We start from the raw sequence: 22,406 nt of genomic DNA on the forward strand, positions 1-22,406 counted from the left end.
TGTATCGAACTATTTAACGATTACTGGGAATCCAGAATTCATTGCAGGTTTGGGACGATCAACCTTTTTAAAATGGAATAATCAAGGATTAATATACCTTGCTCAAATAGTGGAAACTCTATCTGGCCATATCAAACCCTTTTGCCAGATTACCAGAGAATTCGGAATTCCCCAATCTGAATTTTTTGCATACCTGCAACTTCGACATTTTTTACAGACGATTAAAATTAAATATAATATATAATATAATATTTAAAGCTTATTCGAAAGGTAATTTTGCAATTACTAATTTTTACACTACCCTGATTTGCCATACGGGACATCAACTTATGAGTGCAATATTAACTAAATGGAATAGATTGTTCCCAGAGGTGACTTTGGAAAATATTCAAGCAAGCTTTTCATTGGTAAAAAAAACAAAAACTTCTAATGCCTGTAAAGAATCACAATTTAAATTGATTAATATGATCTACATTACCCCTAAAAAAATTGCAGGGTGGTATAAAACTAGTAATTTATGTCCTAGATGCAGTTCAGATAGGGCGGATCTACTCCACTGTTTCTGGTGGTGTCCAAAGATCAAGCAGTTCTGGTCCAAAATTAATTTCTGGCTTAATAAATTTCTGGACACACAGATATTATTAAAATCCCAACAGATCATTTTTCTAGTTAGTCCCGGGGAAAAGTACAGGAATACTTATTTAATTAATACTGCTATTATGATTGGGCAGATAATAATTTTAGAAAAATGGAAAGCCTCTGCAGCCCCTACTATGGCTGAGTTTTCCAAGCGTATAGAAACACAAATAATAATGGACCAATATAATATACAGATCTGGAGTTATTCAAATAATGCCAACGGGAGTACAAAAACAAATGGTTTTTCCATTCAAGAAATCTATTTTCTTCCAATTAAACATTCTTAATGGCAATTTTCCTACTAGTTGGACGAGCTAGATAGATGGATTAGATCTCCCCCGCCTTAATCCTTCTTTTTTTCTTTTTTTTTTTCCTCCCCGCACCAGCTCTGCAGACCTAAGATTTCATATTTTCTTCCTATGAAATAAATGAAATTAATGTTTAAAGTTAACAAAAAGAACAGTGAAATTTATAACTGTTGCAGTTTGGAAGGAAACAAGAGGAGAAATAATGGAAATATTTTTGAATTTTGCTTTTGAAATGTATTTTTGATTGTTGTATAATTGTTTTTTTGTACATTGTAAAGAAAAAAAAGTATCAATAAAAAGAAATTTGAAAAAAAAAAGAAAATGTTTTTACCACCAGTTTCCATATGTTACCACCTCAATGGAAATTATATCATTGTCCCTCCCAAGATTTTTGCAATGTTAAGCACAGGTTTTTCTCACATGAGATGCTAAAATTGTTCTCTTTATTTCTTTAAGATAGGTCAAATGATTAATTTCTTTATTTAATTCACTCTTTAATTGCCATTAATAACTTAAGATATATATATATATATATATATATATATATATATATATATATAATATATATATATATATATATATATTTGAGAACTCTACTTATTTATACCTTTAATACATATGGAAAAAACCTATGCTTTTATTTTCAAACACTTATCTGTGCACAGGTTTGCTCAGGTTTATCCCCTGTGAAATGCTATGGTTACTCTCTTTGTCTCTTTAAGAGGGGTCAAACGTTAAGGCTCTTTGTTAACTTACTATTCCACTGCCCTAAGCTAAACAATATGTTTATTAATGGCCTGACTTTGTTCATAGATTAATATTTTTGGTTCATTTAATGCTTACTAGCTTGGATATGTCTGTCATTAAGGGCCTTGTCTCAGGCCAGATTATCATTTTGCTTTTCTACTATTTTATAAGTGTTAGAGTTTAACTTTAGTCAGGGTGAGCTCCAATTCATGTTTTTCAAAAATCTAAGCCCTCCCACTGCTATAGTTTAGTATATAGGATCAAGTCCAAGAGTGGCCTTTATTTGATTGGATGAGGTTATCTGTTTTACAGCTGTAAGTATCTAATTAATAATTGGTTGGGCTTATAAGTGAGCCTGTTGGTTCCTTTTCCCCTGCCAACTTCTTTTATTTTCTAGTTATGTAATATGTGGTCCAAGAGTGGCCACCATTTATTTTAAGGGGGGATTTTGTATTGTGTTTTCATTACCCTCTTATATAGGAGATATTCTGTGTTATAAATAAGAAAATGTGAGGTTTGCTTGCTCTAAAAGTACAAGAAAGGAACTACTTAATATGTTTTTGTTTTACATTTTTGATGTATATCTCCATATGTACATCTTTAAACTACTATATGATTTATTTACGCTGTTTCCTCAGGCAGTTCCTTAGTTGCCTGAGGAAACAGCGTAACTGCTGAGAAATGCGATGCATATCTAGGGGTACAGACTGTGCATATCCACCAGCTTTTAACACTGTATTATTTGAATTTTATATGGTTTTAATAAATCAGTTTTTAAACTACAACAGTGTTTACAAGCCCTAATTGCCAGGTGCACATATGTAATGGGCCTACTGTTTGGTTTATCACTGTGAGTGTGTTTGAGCTGTCCCTGGACTACGTGCAGCTGTCGGGAGGAGGTGAGCTGACACACCTTTATACTGCCAGCTTGCGTCTACTAGCACATAAGGGTGCTCTATGGAAATGTGAGTACCCTGTGTTTGACATTTTCTATCTATAAGAACAGGAGAAGTGGACTGAGCGCTACACCCAGGGCCTTAAGCTTACTAACTATATAGCCTCCTAGTAGGCTAATAATACAAAAGTTAAAATGGGGAGAGAGTAAGCGCTAAAAAGCTTAAAAGGCTAGTAAAAGGTACATTTTAATACATATAAAAATTTACAAATGGCAATCAGACGCATGGATCCATGTCTGACTTAACAGAAAAATATATAATAAACAAATCTAAAAATATCTAAAAATATCCAATGGAGTATAGCATGTGACGCTGACTTAGTGAGCCAGTGATGAGGAGTTAGAAGGACATGTACATTCAATAATATAAACAACCTAAGTGAGTGATTGAGTGCACACAATAGCTTTCAACAAAGAAAAATAGCATTCACAAAAAAGAAAAATAGCATTCACAAAAAATAGTGTTCACAAAAATTGGCGTACATAAAAAATGTTCAAATGTTCAACCGGTTATATGTAAGTGAATCCAGTAGTGTTTCCTCCAAAGTGACGTGTAGAAATATAACTTGAAGTCAATAATAGTAGAATGTAAACGTTGAGTGGGTCAAATTATTGCGGTTCAGCTGCTAAATTAAAAAATTGCAAATCCGTGAGGTGTATAAAAATAAAAATAAAAATAACTTGTGAAAAAATACACGTGGAAAACTTGAATTCAAATGATAAACAAAGGTCAAAAATCAAAAGACAAAAATATCAAAAGACAAAAATAGAAAATCAGTGATAATATTAAAAAGTACTAAAGATCTAGTGAAAACAAATCCTTAATTCAGATGTTAAAAATCCTTGGTAAGATCCATAACAAACAAATACATCGATAAAATACCTAAAAGGTTATGGATCTTACCAAGGATTTTTAACATCTGAATTAAGGATTTGTTTTCACTAGATCTTTAGTGCTTTTTAATATTATCACTGATTTTCTATTTTTGTCTTTTGATATTTTTGTCTTTTGATTTTTGTCTTTTGATTTTTGACCTTTGTTTATCATTTGAATTCAAGTTTTCCACGTGGATTTTTTCACAAGTTATTTTTATTTTTATTTTTATACACCTCACGGATTTACAATTTTTTAATTTAGCAGCTGAACCGCAATAATTTGACCCACTCAACGTTTACATTCTACTATAATTGACTTCACGTTATATTTCTACACGTCACTTTGGAGGAAACACTACTGGATTTACTTACATATAACCGGTTGAACATTTGAACATTTTTTATGTACGCCAATTTTTGTGAACACTATTTTTTGTGAATGCCATTTTTCTTTTTTGTGAATGCTATTTTTCTTTGTTGAAAGCTATTGTGTGCACTCAATCACTCACTTAGGTTGTTTATATTATTGAATGTACATGTCCTTCTAACTCCTCATCACTGGCTCACTAAGTCAGCGTCACATGCTATACTCCATTGGATATTTTTAGATATTTTTAGATTTGTTAATTATATATTTTTCTGTTAAGTCAGACATGGATCCATGCTTCTGATTGCCATTTGTAAATGTTTATATGTATTAAAATGTACCTTTTACTAGCCTTTTAAGCTTTTTAGCGCTTACTCTCTCCCCATTTTGACATTTTCTATCTTATTTGTCTATTTGGAGACTGATACACACATGAGGCGGCTCTCTTATATTTGCTAGATGCTGTTGTTTTATTCCACTACATTCGTGTGAAGAGGAGTGCAGCCACAGAAAATGTAACCCCTGATTAACTGACAATACATGGGAGTCCAGGAGCTTTAACCCCTGATGAACTGACAATATATGGGAGTTCAGTATATCCTGTGACTAGGGTTATTGCTGTGTATCATTATCTGTATACTTTGTTTCACCTTGTATGTTTTATGTATTCTATCATTAAGCGCCCCCTATAGAGCCATTTTTATAGTTCTTGTTAAATTATATATGATTTATTTGTTTGTATATATGTGCATATAACCTCAATAAAAATATATACATAAAAAAACTTTATTTGAATATGTTTTGATATGTATATTATGAAGTGTTAATACTTTACTTCAGGTCTCCAAAAGCGCTAAATGTTCCAGTTCGTTATCGTGTTGTGTTGTACTCCAATACATAAAGGCACATTAAACTGCTGAATGCAACTACAGTAGCATGGTAACTACTCACTATGCTATTGTTTTTCCTCCTGTTCCTACAGCTGCCTTCAAAGTCATTCTCTTATTTTAACCCCTTACAAGTATTAGCTAGTAAAGCTCTGCATCTTCACACTGGGGGCCCCCATCTTGGAGCTTATATTTGTTATGTGACCTTTAAACGGTGCTAAAAAACGGCAAACATATAACTAAACTAATCTACAAGGTACAGCTGTTAAAAACTACAAGCTACAAGATGACAGCACCCAGTATAAAATGCAGAGCTTCAGGTACATGAGGGAAAACAATAGCATGGTGAGTAGAAACCATAGTACTGTATTTGTGCTCAGCAGTTTAATGTCCTTTTAACTCACGACTTGTAATATGAGAGATAGTAATGCACCCTGCGCTATCCATTCAAAGTATAGGACAAGATAAACAAATGTTGGCTGCGTTAAGTTTTGCTAGTAATATTTTTACCATCCACTTGTAATACCAGATTATGCGCTATTCCTTGTACCAGTTCACTGTAAGGATAAAGCACCCTGTGCAATCGGTTGCGCTCCACTTGTAATCTAGCCCTTTATACTTTACAGTAAATCAGTAAATGGCTAAAATGGAACAACAGAACCTCACCTTTTAATTAGACAAAACTTTTGGTTAAACATATACCTATTTTTTTTATTTTTTTTTAAATATTGTGATGTATTGACCGTATAACTCTGTTACTGTAGAACAATCTAATTGATATAAAAGCAAGAATTCTTTAAGTTTAGAAGAAAGTGAGATAAATTGATTTTACTATTCACATCAATCACTAAGCTTACCCTGTGGCATGATTTTTCATAGATATTGCAAAGGCATTTACTGCTTTCTGAATTTAAAACTAATAGTAATAGTAAAGTGAAAATATTTTGTTCCTTTTAAGAAGCTGCAACAGCAGCTTGAGAGCGCTTTCGGCTGCAGCCCAGAGTTAAGAGATCCAATTGTAAAGTGATGTTCAAAACCATTCAATCTCAGCCTCCTTAAGCCCTTGAAAACTCCAAAACCCACTATTTGAAAGGTAAGTTAATGCTCTTGGGGTTTAAGTATAAACACATTTAAAAAATTTAGAAAAATTCAAGTACTCACATTATGGGCTCCATGTATTAAGAGGCGGGCGGACAGCTTCTTAACTCGCGAAGCTGTCCGCCCGCCTCCGCTACACACGGGCAGCGGATCTATTGATCCGCTTGCCCGTATGTATCATTACACACTCAGCGGAGTGTGTAATGCCCGCCCCTTCAGTCTCGCGACCAATCGCGCGACTGAAGGGGCTGTCAATCACCGAGAGCGAGCGAGCTCTCGGTGATTTTGCTTCGCCACCTAAGAGGTGGCGTAGGGTGTAGGAAGCAGCGGTCTAATGACCGCTGCTTCTTACATTGCGGGAAGCAGGCTCGCATATGCGAACCTGCCCCGCAAAGGCTCCGGAGCAGCTTACGCTGCTTCGTACATGGAGCCCTATATTTCAGAACAACATATGCTCTAACCGGCCCTCCAGCACAAAATATTGCTTATACAAAAGTGATATTTGCGCTCAGCTTAGTAATGCCAGTGCACGCAATTGTGCGCCGATATTACAAGTTAGATACAATGAGAACACATCCTCATGTTTGCATTTCAAGGAAACATTGCACTCATGAGAGCTTACTCCATAGGCTCCAATGGGAGCCTCATTCTCATGCAGTGAGACACGCGCATGAGAACTAGTACAGCCAAGGGGGTAAGTTGTGCAGCGATGGGCAGAAATGTAAATATATATGTATATGAATAAAAAATGTTAAGAAGCGCCTAATGTGTAATAAGGCAGGGAATAATTTAATAAAATGAAATGAACATTATTTTATTAATTTATTAAATTATTCCCTGCCTTATTACACATTAGGCGCTCCTTAACATTTTTTATTTAAAGTTATACCTTAAGGGTCAGCTAGGGAATCTTTGTTCTGAGGAGCTATAGGAATCTGCTAGCACTGATAGATATCCCCTATTTTTATATGTATATGAATATAAACATATATATTTATGTGTTAATATGTGTATATATACACACATATATACACATAAATATATATGTATATAAGCATATACATATATATTTACTGGGAACACACAATCCCATAGACGGCAATATAAAGGCACTTTACACCCGCCAACTTTAGCACCCAATTGTAAATGCTATTTTTTTTTTTTTTTTTTTTTAAAAAGGGACCAATTGGGTAAATTTAAAAACTTATCCAGAGGTCTAATCTCTGGTTAATTTTTTGAGCACTAATTGCTTCCGCAAGCTATATAATAATAATGAGCCACTTGTAATGGCTGGTTATTTATCTTGCACCCATAAATGGGCAAAACATAAAACTTTCACTAATGTATTGTAACAAGAGTTACAATTGTAGCTCACGCATGTACAGGCCTGGACTGGCCATAGGGCATACAGGGCAAATGCTGGTGGGCCAGGCTCTTATGTGGGTCTATATAGAGGCCCCACCCTCTCTTAATATGGGTAAAATTAGGAAAGCTAAATTGTGTTGTCATTTAACACTGTCTAAAGAGATGATTTACATTAAACCCTCATTGCACATGGTGATGGTGTTTTTAAAATTCAACCATTGGCAGTGAACCATCACCTCCCACAGTAAAGTGTACTAAAATGCCTCTTGGTGAGACTAACTTGATAGTCTTTAGAACATTTCACCAGCAATCTCGATTGCAATGCAGAAACCTTTATAACATAGAACTATTGTGCTAATGCTTTGAACATTTTGCTCAAAAGGTTAATAATTTACTTTTCTATTTTTTCATTAACATTGAAATAATCCATCCTAAAACATACCTTTATATCCATGAAACCAGCAGTCATGGCTCCAGTTAGCACCTGGATCCTGCACTGTATTTTCTAAGGCCCTTTTACTGAAGGAAGTATAGGTGGCTTTTGATTTGCTTTAACACCTGCTCAATCAGGTTTGATAAAAAAATCAAAACGAAAATCCAATGAGAGGGTTGGAGGCAAGCTCAGAATAGAAGCACCCGATGCTCTATGGATCATGGGCTGCTTTACAAATTAGTCATAGCATTGTTGCAATGCAATGCATAACATGCATTGTTATTTTTAAGTCTAGTATCCCTTTACGGTATAAGTGTTTTAAGATAATATAATAAAAAATATATTTTGTCTATTTATTAAAATAAGAGTCTTACTGAGACATACTTACATTATATTTGTAAACATTTTTTATAAGGTTTACTACACTATTAGAAAACTATAATAACAATTTTAATACATCCATAAATACATGCATACGCAATTGTGCCCTTAGAAGTGTGACTCCACTTTAATATAATTTAATGTATTTATTTAAAGTATTATCATAGTTGTCTGTGTATTTGCCCTATTCTGGCCTTTTAAATATTTGTAAAATGTGTCTTTTATTCATAAGCATAAGTGATGTAATTATATTTTTAGAAAGAAAGAAATCTGCAAATAAATAATTATACAGCATTATTAAAATGCTATAATGTAATAAATCATTTTATTTATATGGAAACATTTTATTTTAATTCACTGAGATGTAAATATTAATATGGTTTGCTAAGATTGCTGATAATATTATTAAAAGTAATTAAACACATAACATATAGCAAATATAAAAAATGAAACTTAAATTTTTTTTCTAAATACTACATAAAACTAATATAATGTTTGGGTTAAATAAATAATCGTACATTTTTTAAAATAAAAAAATATAGAAAGCAGGATTTTTAAAAAATCTTTGTTGAAACGTAATTAAAATTAAACAATATTTGTTTAGGGTATTAAACTTAATAACATGGATTAATAATATTCTGCTCTTTTTATTTATGACCAAGACAATAAGATTAAAATTATAACATCTAAATGCTAATCATAAGTTCTTATACATACAACAAATAAACAATGTAACAATTTCTGTTATAAAATTTAATAATTTAAACAATACAACTAAGACAAATTTTAAGAAATGTGTTATTTACAAATATACGCCTAGATTTAGAGTTTGGTGTTAGCCGTCAAAACCAGCGTTAGGGGCTCCTAACGCTGGTTTTGGGCTACCGCTGGTATTTAGAGTCAGTCAGGAAAGGGTCTAACGCTCACTTTCCAGCCGCGACTTTTCCATACCGCAGATCCCCCTATGCCATTTGCTTATCCTATCTTTTCAATGGGATCTTTCTAATGCCGGTATTTAGAGTCATGGCAGAAGTGAGCATTAGAAATCTAACGACAAGACTCCAGCCGCAGCAAAAAGCCAGGAGTTAAGAGCTTTCTGGGCTAACGCTGGTTCATAAAGCTCTTAACTACTGTGCTCTAAAGTACACTAACACCCATAAACTACCTATTTACCCCTAAACCGAGGTCCCCCCACATCGTCGCCACTCTATTAAAAATTGTAACCCCTAATCTGCCGACCGCACACCTACGTTATCCTTATGTACCCCTAATCTGCTGCCCCTAACACCGCCGACCCCTATATTATATTTATTAACCCCTAATCTGCCGCCCCCAATGTCGCCTCCACCTACCTACAATTATTAACCCCTAATCTGCCGACCGGACCTCAACGCTACTCTAATAAATGTATTAACCCCTAAAGCTAAGTCTAACCCTAACACTAACACCCCCCTAAGTTAAATATAAATCTAACGAAATAAATTAACTCTTATTAAATAAATTATTCCTATTTAAAGCTAAATACTTACCTGTAAAATAAATCCTAATATAGCTACAATATAAATTATAATTATATTGTAGCTATTTTATGATTAATATTTATTTTACAGGCAACTTTGTATTTATTTTAACAAGGTACAATAGCTATTAAATAGTTAAGAACTATTTAATAGTTACCTAGTTAAAAAAATTACAAAATTACCTGTAAAATAAATCCTAACCTAAGTTACAATTAAACCTAACACTACACTATCAATAAATTAATTAAATAAAATACCTACAATTATCTACAATTAAACGTAACACTACAGTATCAATAAATTAATTAAATACAATACCTACAAATAAATACAATTAAATAAACTAACTAAAGTACAAAAAATAAAAAAGAACTAAGTTACAAAAAATAAAAAAATATTTACAAACATTAGAAAAATATTACAACAATTTTAAGCTAATTACACCTACTCTAAGCCCCCTAATAAAATAACAAAGCCCCCCAAAATAAAAAAATGCCCTACCCTATTCTAAAATAAAAATAGAAAAGCTCTTTTACCTTACCAGCCCTTAAAAGGGCCTTTTGCGGGGCATGCCCCAAAAAATTCAGCTCTTTTGCCTGGAAAAAAAACCATACAATACCCCCCCAACATTACAACCCACCACCCACATACCCCTAATCTAACCCAAACCCCCCTTAAATAAACCTAACACTAAGCCCCTGAAGATCTTCCTACCTTATCTTCACCACGCCGGGTATCACCGATCGGTCCAGGCTCCGAAGTCTTGATCCAAGCCCAAGCGGGGGCTGAAGACGTCCATCCTCCGGCTGAAGTCTTGATCCAAGCCAATGCGGGGGCTGAAGACGTCCATTCCTCCGGCTGAAGTCTTAACCAAGCGGCGCTGAAGAAGTCCATCATCGGGCAGAAATCTTCATCCTATCCGGGCAGAAGAGGGAGATCAGGACCGGTAAACATCTTCATCCAAGCGGCATCTTCTATCTTCTTCCATCTGACGACGAGCAGCTCCATCTTCAAGACCTCTCGTGCGCGGATCCATCCTCTTCTTCCGACGTCCTAACACAGAATGAAGGTTCCTTTAAGGGACGTCATCCAAATGCGTCCCTTGAATTCCGATTGGCTGAATAGGATTCTATCAGCCAATCGAATTAAGGTAGGATAATTCTGATTGGCTGATGGAATCAGCCAATCAGATTTCAAGTTCAGATCCGATCAGCCAATAGAATGCGAGCTCAATCTGATTGGCTGATTCAATCAGCCAATCAGATTTTTCCTATCTTAATTCCGATTGGCATGATAGAATCCTATCAGCCAATCAGAATTGAAGAACGCCATCCTTGGGTGACGTCCCTTTAAAGGAGCCTTCATTCGTCGTTAGACCGTCGGGAAGAAGGATGTTCCGTGTCGGCGGGATGAAGATGGAGTCCTGAAGAAAGAAGATTGAAGACCCCGCTTGGAAGATGACATCGCCCGGATGGAAGACTTCTTCAGCGCCGCATGGATGATTGACTTCATAGATGGAAGACTTCTTCAGCGCCCCTTGGAGGATCACTTCTGCTGCTCCGGAACTCCTCTTCGGTTTCCATCGTTGGAATCGCTGGCTGAAGACAACTCAAGGTAGGATGATCTTCAGGGGGGTAGTGTTAGGTTTTTTAAGGGGGGTTTGGGTTAGATAAGGGGGTATGTGGGGTGGTGGGTTTTAATGTTGGGGGGTTGTATTTTTCCTTTTACAGGCAAAAAGGCAGTTTTCTTTGGGACATGCCCCGCAAAAGGCCCTTTTAAGGGCTGGTAAGGTAAAAGAGCTTTTGAACTTTTTTAATGTAGAATAGGGTAGGGCATTTTTTTATTTTGGGGGGCTTTATTATTTTATTAAGGGGCTTAGATTAGGTGTAATTAGCTTAAAATTGTTGTAATATTTTTTAAATGTTTGTAACTTATTTTTTTATTTTTTGTAACAGCTTTTTTTATTTTTTGTACTTTATAGTAGTTTATGTAATTGTATTTTGTATTTAATTGTAGTTATTTGTATTTAATTTATTTAATTAATGTAATGATAGTGTAGTGTTAGGTTTAATTGTAATATAGGTTAGGAGATATTTTACGGTAATTTTGTATTTCTTTTTAGCTAGGTAGTTATTAAATAGTTAATAACTATTTAATAACTATTCTAACTAGCTAAAATAAATACAAAGTTACCTGTAAAATAAATATAAATCCTAAAATAGCTACAATGTAATTATTAATTACATTGTAGCTATCTTAGGGTTTTTTTACAGGTAAAGTATTTAGTTTTAAATAGAAATAATTTATTAAAGTATAGTGTAGTGTTAGGTGTAATTGTAACTTAGGTTAGGATTTATTTTACAGGTAAATTTCTCTTTATTTTAGCTAGGTAAGCTATTAAATAGTTAATAACTATTTAATAGCTATTGTACCTAGTTAAAATAAATTGAAAGTTACCCTGTAAAATAAAAATAATTCCTAAAATAGCTACAATATAATTATATTTATATTGTAGCTATATTAGGGGTTTATTTATTGGTAAGAATTTCGTTTTAAATAGGATTAACTTAGTTAATAATAGAAATATTATATAGATTTATTTAATTAATATTTAAGTTAGGGGGGTGTTATGGTTAGGGTTAGACTTAGGTTTAGGGGTTAATAATTTTATTACAGTGGTGGCGGTGTAGGGGGGGGCAGGATAGGGGTTAATAAATTTATTATAGGTGGCGACGGTGTAAGGGGGGCAGATTAGGGGTAATAAGTTTAATATAGGGTTAAACTATTTATTTAGTTGCGGCGAGGTCCGGGATCAGCAGGATAGGGGTTAATAACTTTATTATAGGTGGCGACGGTATAGGTAGGGCAGGATAGGGGTTGCTAGGTATAATGTAGATGGCGGCGGTGTCCGGGAGCGGTGGTTTAGGGGTTAATACATTTATAAGAGTTGCAGCAGGGTCTAGGAGAGGCGGGTTTAGTGGTTAATTCATTTATTATAGTTGCGGCGGGGTCTAGGGAGCGGCGGTTTAGGGGTTAATAAATTTATTTAGTTGCGGGGGTGCTCTGGGTACCCGGTATAGTGGGGTAGAACAGTGTAGTTTAGTGTGGGGTGCTTAGTGACAGGGCTAGCAATAAAGCTGTAAAAAAAGTCGAAGAGCAGCGAGATCGGATGAGTGATAACTATCACAGTCCGCTGCTCATCGCCCCGTACTTGGTGCGCGGCTTTTTTTGACAGATTTAGTTGATAACTTAGAGCGAAATTTTGCAGTCCGCGGCGGCGATGGTAGGCGAGCTTAGGCGGGGCGTTTTGGCCCAGCGAAGGCAGGAAAGTTGACACGTTGATAACTAGGGCCTTAAAATATTAGTGTTACAAATATAGATTTAAAGGGGCACTGAACCTAAATTTTTTCTTTCACGGTTCAGATAGAACATGGAATTTTAAGCAACTTTCTAATTTACTCCTATTATCAATTTTTCTTCATTGCTCTTGCTATCTTTATTTTAGGTTTAGCACCATTGAGCAGCGCTTGCTTATTGGAGGCTTAGATCTACCCACCAATAAGGAAGCATAAACCAGGTTCTCAACCAAAAATGGCTATCTACTATGCATCACACTCCTGCTTTTTAAATAAAGATAGCAAAGAACAAAGAAAAATTGATATCGGAGTAAATTAGAAAGTTGCTTAAAATTTCATGCTCTATCTGAATCATGAAAGAAAACATTGGCATTCAGTGTCCCTTTAACAAGCAGGCCTGCTGCTACCATATGCAAAACAATACAATTAATCTCTAGGACACAGTGCTGTCATTCTGGGAAGTCTGCTCCTCATAAGAAGAAATAAAGAAAAGAATATAAATGCTTTGCCAAGAGGCACAAACAAGTGAGTGACTTGTAAATTAACACACTTAATCCACATTCCAACATTTATTTCCTTTCTTAAAGGGACAGTCTACACCAGAATTTTTTATTGTTTTAAAAGATAGATAATCCTTTATTACCCATTTCCCATTTTGCATAACTAACACATTTATAATAATATACTTTTAACCTCTGTGATTATCTTCTATCTAAGCCTCTGCAAACTGCCCCTTTTTTTCAGTTCTTTTGACAGACTTGCAGTCTAGCCAATCATGTGCCTGCTCCCAGATAACTTCACTGCACGAGCACAGTGTTATCTATATGAAATATGTGAACTAACACCCTCTAGTGGTGAAAAACTTTAAAATGCAATCTGAAAGAGGGTGGGCTTCAAGGTCTAAGAAATTAGCATATGAACCTCCTAGGTTAAGCTTTCTAACTAAGAATACCAAGAGAACAAAGCAAAATTGGTGATAAAAGTAAATTGGGAAAATTGTTTAAAATTACATGCTCTATCTGAATCATGAAAGTTTATTTTGGCCTAGACTGTCCCTTTAATATATTAGTCGTCTCTTTTTTTTCCTCAATTTTTTTAAAGATTAATAAAGAAACACTGGAGACTGTACGTTGAGAATGAATGAGACAGACCATCAAAGAAAGAATGTTACAAGGAGTTCACGGGTAAGTAGTATCAATACGTGTGTACTTACACAATATTGTAAAAAGCAAATGTCTTAAGGAGTATCAGCTCATATGTGTCTAAAGAAGATTTAAATTGAAACCTCAGTAAAATAATAAGTAATCAAGCTAGTAATTTACCATCAATAGATAATTACAAAAAGATTATAAACTGAAGATTCAAAAGGCAATAATACATATGGTAGATCCATGTGTATAAGGGTTATCATTAGCAAGTTAGAATGAGTATTTAAATATTTTGAAGATTCAGAATTTGAACTTTGCAGTAGGTAGGCTGCATGGACAGTCTGTAACTCTCTTGGAAACATATCTTAACTGAGGCAACGGTTTCCTATAAAGTGAAGATATAATGTAAGTTCCATATGTAAACCTCATGTGGCAGAATGGTTACAGGTACATTTTTTTTCATGCTAATTGCTATTATGATACGTTAATATTCCCCTTCGTCATAGGTTCCATAAAGAGCAGTAGTATGCTATACACCCATATGTTGTGACAGTTGGAGACTCCTGGTTTGTACCCTATAAAAAATAGCTGTATTTGACCTTAAAGGAAATATAGTGTATCTGATTCAGAATCATGAAATCTAACTTTTGGATTTAGTGATATATCCATTTAATGTTGATTACTTTAGAGACAGATTAATTATGAACCTAACTAATCTGATTTTTTTTTTTGTTTTAAAACATATGTATTGCAGATATAAGGGGACACAATTCATACTCCAAAATACATTGGACATTTAAAGATGACAGAAGATATATCCATAAAATGGACTGTCAAGAAAGTTTACATTTCACTATGTAAGTAGATATATATAATATAAATATACCTCAAAGACTTAGTGGTCATATATATTGTGAAAATTAAATTACACACATGGATCAAGAAATTGTACAGTTTTATTACAACTATTAGAAAGAGGGTTGCCAATGTATAAGTATTTATGTATATTGTATATACATATATATATTATAATAACAGACAAACATTTATCACCAAAAACAATGTAAGTGCATTTTCAAATTTTCATAGGACTGTTCTACAAACATTAGATACATAGAGGGTGGGAGGGAGACATAAAAATTACTATTAATATTAAACTTCAATCTATGTGTCATGCGATGGAGCATTGTGTTGGTGTTTGTCAATAAATAGCGTCCAAAATGGATTGACGCATAATGATTCATCGCCGGCGTTGTTCTTGGTTGACACAGGCTAATGCACTGTCTTTGTGTCTATGTAAATCATTTCTCATATTTCCACAGCTTGTGTCAACCTCTTGTTGCTATTACATTTTCAAGAAGTAACTCCTCCGTCCGGCTAAAACCGATTTTGTGTTGTCCGTTCTGTTGGCTGGTCTGCTGGTTGCTATTGAGGCGGTGGATTCTGCAGTGTAAGTCCATGCTGCTCCTCCACATTGGGGGCATAATTCTGTGCAAGATAGTTGGACAACGCCCATTGTTGATGGTGAGAAGCTTGTTTGATAATTATTTACTCCATTATCACTTAACTCTAAAGAAATGACTGGTGAATGAAGTTCACTGGCATGGCTTCCCCCTGCAGACATGCCTCATAGTTCTGAAATAGATGAAACAGTAATCAAATGTTATTATTTGGTTGTATGCAAACCAATGGATTTGTGGAAATGTTGTACAGACAGAGAAAGTACTCTCTCTAAAAGTTTTCTTTCATTATATCTAAGAAAAACACAGCGACAGACTATCCACAGAATTGTATACATTATTCTCTCAAATATATTTTAATATCAAGGGTGGACATATTTTTTTTTTTTTTTTATTAAATAATTTTTTATTGAGGTTGAATACACATTGACAACAGTCTCATCAACATAATACATTATACAACTTATATTATACTGGCATGACATTACACAGTGGGCACCTCATTTTTTTCAAATCTATAGGTTTTGCGAGTTCCTCAGACAAGCAGGTCCAGTCGTGGGACCAAAAAGTTAAACAAAACAATTGAGGATATGGCAACGTAGATAATAGTAAAGATTGCAATTTCAACTTATGTGGGATAAATACAGATTATGAAGTGCATAAACAATATCAAGATAGTAAAGCATAATAAAGGCATCAGGGTAACTCTGTGGAGATCATCATTTGGAAAAGCATGGAGTATAGCCTCTCCCAATTGTTATTATAAATCCAATAACCATTAGTACCTGAGCCTCTATTAGAACATAGGCAATCCTCAAAACTATTATCTTAAGTAAACTTCAGAAAACAGGGAAATCACTATAAAATCAATGATCCTGTGTTGAGCCCCTGTGAGCCATTCTATCATGGTGCAGGGGAAAGAAAAAAACTAAGTCGTTGGCTCTACAGGTAGGGCAGAGGCTACTAACTCTGCCAAAAGGGTGCAGAGAGAAAGGGAATCATCCCCAACCGCACAGAAGTAATGAGGAGGAGGGGAAGGGAAGGGGAAGGAGAAGGAGGGGGAGAAGGAGGGAAGGAGATGGGGGGGGGGGAAGAGGAGGAGGTGGGGGGGAGGAGGAGAGGTGGGGGGAGGAGGGGGGGGAGAGGAGGAGAAGGGGGGGGGGGGGGGGGGGGGTAGGTGGAGGGGCGGGCAGGCGGAGGAAAAGCCAAAAATGACAGATCTTACAATTGTTAACTTACACTCCTAACGTAGAGCATAAAGATATTGATAGAGCAACTTAACACTATGACTATCTGAATAAGGACAACTAAGCATGTGGACAGCCCAGACTAGATTGTACATTTCAAACAAAGCTCTAGGTTAATCATACAAGACAATATAATGATAGAATATGTAGGTATCATCCTGACTATCCATAAAACATTGATATTAAGCATTTATACCTATATGGGCCCCTAGTTATCATACAGAGGGTGACAAGAAATATAATATATATAAGAACTCATTCCACACTTGTGTGTAACATCTAACCTAGGTCCTCCCAATTGATACCCACAACTATAGACAACCATGCGTTGTCAGCAGAGTGCTATAACACTCGGGGAGCCTGGGCCTGGAATTATTCAGTATAGGGGCTCCTAAATCTTTAGAAGGAGGTAAAAAATATAGGGTAGTCAGTTTACAGGCTTAATGGCAGACTTCAACACAGCTTGAGTGTAGATATGTAACAGGCCGCTAATTACCCAAGAGAGAACTAAGTAAGAGTGCAAACTTGACATCTAAAGGCTAGGCAGTATAGCATGGACAATGGGGTCTAAATGTATTACTATAGGCATGGCAGGAGCACACTAATAATGTGCGTCAGGTGTACATCTATTGTCAGGAGGAGTATATATTGTGGACAGCAAAAACAATAATAGTTCACATAGCTAAGCTCCTGCATATCTACGTGTTCAGTATAGATAAGCATATTAACAGCAATGGTGAGGCATGAAGCAAACCCATAGATTCATGCATACTGAATGGTGGCCACACTCTGTATAAGACACCAGATCTATATTCCCCGGGAAGCTGAATGCACAAACAAACATATGGGTGAGCTAAGAGTGCACCAGCATAGAAGGGAACAGTTGCGAGGGTCAGAAGGGAATGCACATCACACATCAATCACTCTCTTAACATAAAAAATTCAGGGCAAAACATTTTTAACTAGAAGAAGAGGGGAGTAGAGTATAACTTGCAAGAGTAGTCAAATAGGTACTTAGTTTAGATCCACAGTTAGCCAAATAATCAGAGAGGATATAGGTTCTCATATCTCCAATAAGCTGACAAATATGAATAATGCCGGGGCCACAAATTAAAAATGTTCACAAAATTGAGTCTGTGAGTTCAGACCTAACGGTCGTCATATGGGGATTGCAATGTTAGAACAGAGGCACCCTGCTGAACATGGCGGTAGCTGCACAGATGACAGCCACAGTAGGAAATGCTCAGCCCACACCGGTCTTTACAAACAGTTTGCCTCACCAAAATGCCAAGTAAATCCAGAGTTTCCCAGCATGATATGTCCATCCGATGTAGCCTCAGGCTGTGGGTCATGTTGAGTAGAATTGTCTTCTGTGCGCAACCCTCCTGAAGTGTAGCAGCGCAGTGGTAGGAGCTCCCACAGTCCCCCCTGGGTGTCTGGATTAAGAGATCTGACCTGTACCGGGTCGCTGGTAATCTACAGGCCTCTGATTCTGCGGTGAGCGGTGATTTATCCGGGGGGTTGATCAATATCCTCCTGAGAATCACTGCGCTGTGCGTTCAAAGCTGCTTGTGGTGCCGACCTCCGAAACTTCAGTAGCAATTTCTGCATGGGTATCCGCCATGATGGTTAGGAGGGCGGTCAAATCTACGGCCCATCTTGCACTCGAAGTCCTCCTGCCAGTTGTGCAATGCCGCTAATAGCCCCTCCATGATCCCAGAGTCCTCACACTCCAGCAGACACCGCTCCAAAAAAACCCAGCTCGGGCCCACTTACTATTATCTTGCTGCGAGATACGTGGTATACAGTTCTCTCAGGGAGACCCCGAGCTCGGCAAGGCCTCAATCTGTCGCTCCTCTCTGGCACCCAAAACCTTCTTATAAATCGCCAGCGAGGTCTTCAGCTATTGCAGGGCTCCTTTAGAATGAGTACATCTCTTGTGCTATGCGAATTAGCTAAATTTTTATGAGTTTTTTATTATTTAGTGCAGGAGCCATGTTCAAACACATCCTCTCTGCATGATTAGCTGGCTCCGCCCTCCGGGTGGGACCATATTTTAGCTCTGTCTGTCAAATCTTGTTAAAATTCATATTCGATTTCCCAATTTTTTTTAGAAATATTGCTTAATATATATATTTATAGCTGATGTTGTTTTCTATAGTAAAGCCTTTTTTCAATAAAATGTACAGTTATGATTGGCTGTCCTGTTTGTTTATATTTTCAGTTTGTCATAACTTACGTGGAGGAGTAGTGACATATCTCTATTTTCCAGAGGCTGCTACTGGTGGGATCCGAGTTGCTGTTTAAAGATAGTATAAATCGGCCCAAGCCAAGGTATACTAAATTATACATAATACGTTTGTGTGATGACATCAATATTTAGTTTGAATGCAAAATATGTGTAAAAAAAAAAAAAAGGTGGTTCATTTTTCATCCAGACATTTTATTTAATTTTTTACATGAGTTCTATTTCAAGGATTAACACAGTACTCAAACAGAATATGTATGAAATATTAACCTATGGGATTGAAGGACTATATCATTTTACTTAATTTTACAAAACAGTTTTTTTCATTTCCACTATTTATTTATGTATAGGTTTTAATTTGTGTTATTTGATCATGTGCATTAGCAAATCTTAATAACATAATTTTCATTACCTACTGCTATCACTTCATAAGAGTTTTTATTCAAAAGTTAATGAGTCTATACTCTTTTTCATAATAAACATTTTTGGAAATAAAGCAATATATAAAATGTATATGTAATCTCATGAAAAGGTGAATAGTGTGCCATACATTTGGCTGAATGGTCAGCTGATATTCTCAACAAGTGGATGTACGGCAGAAACATTATCAGGCTGCTGAAAGTCAGTAGATGAAAATCGTGATACAATGGATAATAAAACAAATATTTGACTTTCACTATTTTTGAAAAAGCATGAAATGTAAAGCAGCTTTATAAATTTATAGTCTATCATAACATGTGTTTGGTTGTCTTCTTATTGTTATTTTATAAATCAAGAATGTAAGCAAGCGCTATGCCGCTATGCATGGTTTTGAAACAAAAAAAATATCCGGGGACCAATCTTACATTAATGCTTTGTAAAATAAAGATAATAATAGAACAAAGAAAAATTTTGTATCAAATTATAGAGTAGAATAATTTGCTGCTCTAGCAGATTCTAGAAAGAAATCATTAAATAAACATTTTGGGTTCGTTACACCTTTAAGCACAACACTTGATCATGGAAACTTGGCAACAAACAGGTAACAGGGCTAGACAGGTTGGACCATTACCAGGGAACTGGGATAGGGTACTATTTGATTAAAATACTCTGGGAGTAAAACATTACTGTTCAATCAATGTATTTTTGGTGATCTGATATATATATAATATGTTGGCCACCACCCAAAATCGGCATTTACATGCGCCAGTCAATATTTGCTAATTTAAATCATTGAAATCACATTATAGCCAAAAGGATACAAAGGCCACAGCATGTGAAATTCAGCTATTGGCGAGGTAGGGAAAGGGAAAATAAAGGGCCTTGAGAAGGAAAGAAAAGAAAGGTGATATGAGGAGCAAGGATATAGAGGAACAAAAAAGGAAGGGCCATAGGGGAATGAGGGGGAACACAAAAAAAGGGCCATGGTGATGAAGAGAGATGATATATAAAGTGTGATTTTGATTCTGTCATGTATAACTATGCCAGATAAATGCATCTTCCATCTTTCAAATACATAAATCACATACACAAGAAATGTATATGGCTGATGAGAGTTGAGTAATGACATTGTGTACCGTCTTGGATGTGGAGTGCATTATTTACATTTTCCTCTTGACCAGCACCCTACAATCATAATACCTAGACATCCAATAAAAACATTTTTTGTTTAGAAAATTACAAAAAATGAATAATTTGAAAAACTATAATGACTTTCTTTGAAAATAAGGATTTCTTACAATTTGCATCTGATTCTTAACTTTAAAAGAATACCAGCAGATCTATTAGAAATTACTGCCAGTGCCTGACCTGTACCCCGGATTTTTATAGTTTTCAATATATATATATATTTACAGTTTTCAATATATATATTATAGATATGTATAGATTATTTTATATATAGGCTTAGTATTGTTTTCATAGTGCCTACCAGCAACTACTGAGAATCTGAGCTCTCTCCTATTGGAATTTAAAAGTAGAATTTTTCCTTGGGAAACTGCAGTTGTTCATCAACTAAAGTGGATTCAGCAACTCTCTTAAGCATTGTTCTTTGCTATTCTGAGCATGGGCTGACTTCTCTTCCAAGCCTTCCGAAAAATTTCTGCAACAGTTTCAAACTGATCCACGTTGCTGCAGTCAGAGAGGTTCTCATCTCAAAAGGAAATTTCAATCGTCAACTCAGATATCTGGGAAAGACCCCGGGACAAAATAACTACCACATTGCCAAGAGTCTTTCAAGCACAAGATTCAGGAAGTTCCAGATCCAGGACTACCATACACAAGGCTGCACGAAAAGATCCAAGACTACCATACACAAGGCTGCACGGAAAGAACAAGCACAGACAGCGGCAGACCATAGACCTACACCTGTACTACACGACTACACATTACCTCATATGATTGGGGTAATCTCTGGTAAGAGGACATCCTTACTCTTTTTCAAACCTGGATATTTTGCATAGAATTACAGCACTTATACCAGTTATAAACTTTCCATAAGGACTAACTGTCAATAACCAGATTTACCTGTTCCATTATATTGGATGTATATGTGTTATATTGTTTAATATTGTTACAAGTTGCGCAGAAGTATCAGGATTTTTTGTTCTCTTTTTATATATATATATATATATATATATATATATATATATATATATATATATATATATATATATAAATAAAAAAAACTATTATAACCTGTGTATTTTTATATATATATATATATATACTGTATATATATATATATATATATATATATATATATATATATACTGTATATATATATATATATATATATATATATATATATATACTGTGTATATATATATATATATATATATATATATATATATATATATATATATATATATATAAATACACAGGTTATAATTGTTTTTTTTTATATGCATGTAAGATATAGGTATGTAACAAATAAATATGTTTTGTTAAAAAGGACAGTGTTTGTTTATCTGTTATACATTGAAATGGACAATAAATTCAAAATAAAGTTTTATGATTCAGAATCAGATAGATCAGGTACTTGGAAATTTAAAGGGAAATGAAAAGAAAACCAAAATATTTTTCATGATTCAGATAGAGGATACAATTTTCAATATATTTTTAATATACTTCTATTTTATAATGTGTTTCATTTTCTTGGTATCATTTATTGAAGGAGCAGCAATGCACTAATGGTTTCTAACAAAACACATGGGTGAGCCAATCACAATTGAAATATATGTATATGCAGCCACTAATCAACAGCTAGAAACTAGATTATCTGCTGTTCCAAAGCTTGCCTAGAGAAAACTTTCAACAAAGGATATCAAGCGAAGGAAGTTTATTAAATTAAATACATTGTTTTGAAAGTTGTTTAGTTAAAATGTTGGTTC

Source organism: Bombina bombina, chromosome 5 (genome assembly GCF_027579735.1).
Source record: "Bombina bombina isolate aBomBom1 chromosome 5, aBomBom1.pri, whole genome shotgun sequence".
Classification (NCBI taxonomy): Eukaryota; Metazoa; Chordata; class Amphibia; order Anura; family Bombinatoridae; genus Bombina; species Bombina bombina.